The sequence below is a fragment of the Cyanistes caeruleus genome, chromosome 16 (assembly GCF_971803275.1).
Source record: "Cyanistes caeruleus chromosome 16, bCyaCae1.hap1.1, whole genome shotgun sequence".
NCBI lineage: Eukaryota > Metazoa > Chordata > Aves > Passeriformes > Paridae > Cyanistes > Cyanistes caeruleus.
The window spans coordinates 13,892,507-13,898,506 of record NC_141716.1 but is presented as its reverse complement, the minus strand read 5'-3'; positions in this window follow the sequence as shown (position 1 = coordinate 13,898,506).

The window sequence follows — 6,000 nt, the reverse complement described above, 5'->3', positions numbered from 1 at the left end:
CAGTGTTTGTCCAAAACCATGGAAAATTCCATCCTCCCATGAAGTTGTGAGAGCACAGCACTCTGGCTTGTCCAGTATTTCCTAGAGCTGTCCTGGATTTTAGCAGGAGAGCTGCATCCTGCAGGCATTCCCTGCACTGAGCACATCCATTGTGATACCCTTGGGATATGTGATACACCCATTGTGTGGCCCTTGGGATACAGAGGTGGCACTGGGAAAATCACCATCTGCTCAGGGCTGCCTGCAGCCTTAGCCTGTGGCAGGGGTTTACTGGGATACATTTGATGCAAATCCCACTGCTCACCTCAAGTTAAGCAGCAGGCAGTTGCACTGCTGCATCTCCTGCACGTGTTTCAATGAGTCCTGTGGATGCAGGCTGGGAAGTGGGAGGATGGAGACTGCTAGGGCAGGTGTTCCATGTGTCCCTGCTGATGGAGAGGTGCAGATCTCTCTCCCCCAGAGAGCTGTGAGAGGGGCAGGGGTTGGTGTCTCTGGCAGAAGCAGGATTTTCCAGCCTGTTGCTTCCAGAGTCTCTTCACCTGCGAGTGCTTTGCAGGAATGTCACATCCCCTGTGTCAGAGCAAAGGGCATGATTGATATATTCCCTCTCCTGAAAGGGCAGCTGGTGTCTGGATGGGCTGGCTGGCCCTGGAAAGGTGACCTGGGGGCACTCAGACCTCCTGCTGCTGGCCCAGGCTGTAGGAATTGCCTTTGCACAGCTCTGGGTATGTGTGCAGGTCCTTAAACCAACAGATTGTTATTCCACCAGTCCTGTCCCCTCTCAGCAGCTCCCAGCCATCCCTTGGTGCCCTCCTGGCACGGAATTCCCCAGGGCAGCATGGATCTGGGGACAGCATGGATCTGGGGACAGCATGGATCTGGGGACAGCGTGGATCTGGGGACAGCATGGATCTGGGGACAGCGTGGATCTGGGGACAGCGTGGATCTGGGGACAGCATGGATCTGGGGACAGCGTGGATCTGGGGACAGCGTGGATTTGGGGGCTGGCACCTCTCCCCATGGGGCTGGGGGGTGGCTGGGCAGCCCATGGAGATGTTTCTCATTGAGGTTTGCAAGGCACAGGGCAGAGCTGCTGGGGTCACCTGCCCAGGGCTGCTTGCTCTGCCTCTGGATTACAAGATTTATTTATTTTTTCCCCCAGGAAAGTGGCAGAGGCTGGACAGGCTGGTGGGGATGCTGAGGCAGCTTTCCCTCAGTCAGACCCCAGGGCTGCTCCTGGAAAAACATCATTTTCTTTTGGCTCCAAAGGGCTCTTCCCAAACAGAGCCCCACGGGGGCAGGGTCACTTTTACCAGGGATGCTTTGTCATTTTTCTTTTGCTAACAAGAGCTCCAGGAAGATTCTGCTGAGACTCCCCCTTCATGTGCAGCCCAGGTGTTTCCAGCTCAGCTGCTGGAGCTTCCAGTACCAGTTTCTCTAACACTTATTTCACCCAGAATATTCTGTAACTCGCTTAAAATGAAAAATGTAGGAGTTGGGTAAAACAAATTGTATTTAATATCAACTTAATTAGCCCAATGATATTGCACAGATGGCATTCTGGATTTTCATGTTTTATTCAAGAAACCTTTTGGGTTTGGGATAATATATCTGAAACTGGGATGGAATTCAACAGCCTCACCTTGGCATTTAAACCAAGTCTGCTGCAGAGCTCGGGAGGGCTGGGCTGGGCTCTCTGGTTTTGGGGTTCTGGTCTTGGGTGGGCAAGAGTAAATGTGGAGATTTCCAGCTGGACTCACAGGCAGGAATAAAGCTGGATGATGGAAGACAGCCTAATAGACAGCAAATGATAAACAGGCTTTGAAAGGGGAAAGAAAGGTGAAAAGCTGTGTTTCTTGGAGACCAGGCAGGAGCTCTGGGAGTTTCTGTGGGCAGAGCAACTGTTTGGGCCAGGAGAAATGAAGAGAAGGATCCAGGGAGAGCTCAGAGCCCCTTCCAGTGCTTAAAGGGGCTCCAGGAGAGCTGGAGAGGGACTGGGGACAAGGGATGGAGGGACAGGACACAGGGAATGGCTCCCAGTGCCAGAGAGTGGGTTGGATGGGGTATTGGGCAGGAATTGTTCCTTGGCAAGGGTGGGCAGGCCCTGGCACAGGGTGCCCAGAGCAGCTGGGGCTGCCCCTGGATCCCTGGAAGTGTCCAAGGCCAGGCTGGACGGGGCTTGGAGCAGCCTGGGACAGTGGAAGGTGTCCCTGCCATGGCTGGGGGAGGAACAATACGAACTTTAAGGTCCCTTCCACCCCAAACATTTCTGTGATAATTTTTCCTCTTCAGCCCCAGTTATTGTCAGTGTTGTTTTTTTAAGTGAAGACCAAATGGACCAATTTCCAGAGCTCTGTTCCTTTCCTTCTCTGTGATGTCCCTAAAAAGTGATGCCTTAGAGGCTCCCAGTGGTCCTGAGCTCTGAGAGAAAATCTTGTCTCCCTTTTTTTCTGAGGACACACCATGAGCCCCAGCCCTGGCCCTGCCTCTCAGCTGCCCTCTGTTCTCTGAGCCTCCTTCATCCACTGCTGACTGTCCTTGAAGAGCTCCTCAGGAGCAGCAGTTTTCCTTTGGAGCCCAGGCTGAGGCTCCTGGGAGCATCACAGCGGGATCACACGGTGTGCAATTCCCAAATTCCCTGTGTAGCCCTTGCCTGGGGCAGAGGAGCTGCGTGGCTGTGTCAGGCTGTGTCAGGCTGTGTCCCACCTCCCTGTCCCAGCTTCACTGAGCAGTTTCCTGCCTCAGAACATTCCAGTCCCCTTTTCTTGGTGACCCTGCTCTGCTCCCAGCCTTAGCAGCCAGCCCAGTTTCAGGGCCAGTAGCAGACTTTTCCAAAATCCTTCTGCTTTATTGAGCCAGCACCCCCAGGGTCCCCAGGGAAGGGCTGTGCCCAGGAATTCTGCTTCCACTTCAGTGTTTTGTCCTTGTGTGACCTTCTGGACCCTGGTGAGGCCTGATCTGAAGCTCCTGGATGAAGGAGGTGTCCATCCCCAGTGCGAGGGTCTCCAGTGCTAATCCCTGGCAGAAGCAGGGTTGGCTGCCAAAATTTTCTCTTCAGTGTCAGAGTGTGCTTCTGTTTTGCAAAGGAGTGAAATTTCCATGTGGGCAAAGTCCTGGGCTGATTTGGGTCCAGGACAAATCCCATTTGGACCATCCCACGTGAGCAGGTGAAGCTCCCTCAGTTCCCAGCAGGCTGTGTCCTGGAGGACAGGAGAGCTGCTGGGTGGCCAGGCTTTGAGGAGTGCTGGCCAGGAGGTGTGGGGAGACAATCCTGATGCACAGGATGTGCTCCAGGAAGAGCCCTGCGGCTGAAGGGGTCAGTAAGAGACAGCCAAGGCAGCTGGAGGGAGAATCAAACTGTGCTGCTCTCCCAGGGAAAGCACTTCACTCACGGCCAGGAGGGCTGGCAAACACAGGCTGGGCTTGGGGTCTCCTGCAGCTGGGAAAAACCTTTCCTTGGAGCAGGCAGACTCCAGCCCTGCTCACCTGTGGCTCGGAGCTGGGAGGTTGTGATGTGCTGCTGGTGCTGGGAATCAGCTGGGAAGAGTGGGGCACCCTGCACCTCAGCAGATGTGACCAGAGGTGCCCAAACCCTTCACTGGTGTCCTCCTGTGTGCCTGAGGAGTGCTTGACAGACCTCAGCTTAGCCAGAAGTGGCTCATGGCCCTGCTGGGATGGATCTCTAAAGTTTACATAGGTGACAGGGGGTTCAGTATTTCCAGGGCCCTCTAGGCAGTACTGAATGTGACAAGCTAAAACTCCATTTTCATGCCTCAGTTACTCCACTTGTGCCCTTTCTCTCATCATTCCTGGTTGTTTTGAAGACTCCCTTGTTCTGTTTTTAGCTGCGGATCTTTTTCCAGAGACAGGAACAGGGAGAAAATGTGTGGGATTTTTGGTGGTGGTAGGTTTTTTAGCCTTTTGTAATAGAAATACACTTGTCTGACTCTGCACATGGTCATTTACCTGGGCAGGGATGGCACCAGCCCCCAGAGAGCCCATTTGTGCTGGTGTTGCTCTGCAGCCCCTGATTCCTGGTGGGATCTGTTCAGCCAGAGCACTTCAGCACGTCCTGTTCCACCTGGGGACACCTCTCCGTGTCAGTGCTGTGAGGAGGAGGAGGAGGAGGAGGCTGCAAGGAGCAGAAGAGCAGCTGTGACCTGCAGGGAGGCACAGGGTGAGGGGCAGGAACACAGATGGATACTCCAAGGCCCAGGAAAAGGGGATGTGCTGGTGCTGAAAGAGAAGGGAGCAGTTTGGGTGAACCCAGACAAGATCCCGCAGCCTCTGGCCCTGGCTTCTCCCAGGGCTGGGCTGGCATCTTGGGGACAACCTTGGGCTTGGTTTGGTGCCATGGAACCCTCAAAACTCTTCATTCTCAGTCCCCAAACTCTTCAGGCCTGCAATTATCCTGTTAGATTAAGTCAAATCATCCTCTCTGTCCATGAAGGTCCATTTCTGCTGCTGACCCCATCCCCCAGCACAAAATGGTTCTGTTTTCATGCTCTGTCTAATTTGTAATTTTCATGGGTGTTTGAGCAGCCACTTCCACCTTTCTGGGTGCAGTGTGGAGTGCTGGAAGTCAGGAATGCCAGTGTGTATAACATTGTTAATTTTAGGCATTTCTCTAATCACTGCCTGCCTTTGCTGCTGCCGCCCCTCCAGAACCACAGCAAAAACATCTCTCAACATCCCTAAAGAGCAAACAAGATTTAAATTGTGCTTTGAATTCAGATATGTTCTCCTTCCAACACTCAGAGTGGCAGGGAAAGGGCTGATGAAACCCTGCAGCCACCCCTGCCACGTCCAGCCTCTTTCCTGGTGCTTCCTCAGTGTGTTGATCTGTGAGCTGCCAAATGTGGAGCAAGATTTGGGTGTAATCCTGATGGAAACCCCCAGCAATAACCAACTTTGGGGGTTTTACTGCTGCTTTGACACAGATGCTCAAACTGAAGCTGTGTCCTGTCCATGCCAACCCCCAGCTTATTCCAAGCTGCAGACTTACTTGGGAATCTTTGCCTTGGATTTGGCCCCTTGCTGCCTTCAGTGAATGAATCCCTTTGTGTGCTGGGTTCAGCTTCCAGCTGAAGCTGAGGCAGCTCCTGGGAGCAATTTGAATTATTTTTTATTTTGGCCACAACAGTGGAGAGAGGTGGTGACCCCAGAGGGCAGCAGGACTAATTTGGAGGTTGGAGAGAGCTCAGTGGTGTCCCCACAGCCCCCAGGAGCTCATGGGGACTGAGGGAGGTTGGGTGGGGAGAGGAAATCTGCATCATCCAACTTTGTGTACCTCCAGTGTCTGAGCAAGTTATTCAGGCTTTCTTTGGAGCTGAGAGAGAGACACTGATTTTTCTGGAGTGCCATTCACCAGCCTGGGTTTCAATATCTGAAATGAGTGAGAATGGGTGTCCTGGAAAAGCCTTTTTTTAAAACATGGAACCTGCAAAAGCTGGCTTGGACAGAGCAGTTAACTACAAGAGTAGTTAATATCTAAATTCAGGCAAATTTAAATGTTTCTTCCCTGCCCAGGTATTTCCACCCAGCTAAGGCAGACCCAAGCTTGCTGCTCTTTCCAGTTCTCTTTCCTCTGCCCCCAAACACAATGTGAAACACTGCTTTAGAATGTTTTACCCTGTAAAACAACATATTGCACTATTCCCTGTTCACTTTCAATTTTATGCAACTTTCTCTGCTGGAATAGGCTCAGTGATCCCAGGAAATAATTGGTGAGCTTGTTAGACTAATGGGATTTTTTATTTTCAAGGCTATAGATCAAACAAGTATGCCTGAAAATTCATTATACATGCAGTGAGCACAAAATAATTATTCCTTCCCATGGAAGTGCCGGAGGAGAGACTGTGATAAGGTGGGGCTTTAAAAAAACCTGCTTGATTTATCATTTGAGGCAAAGTTCCTGTGAGATGCACGAATTCAGTATTGAGTGACAGTCACCTGGCTGGCCAGGGGGCAGGGGACAGCCTGGAAAGGATTTTGACTTTG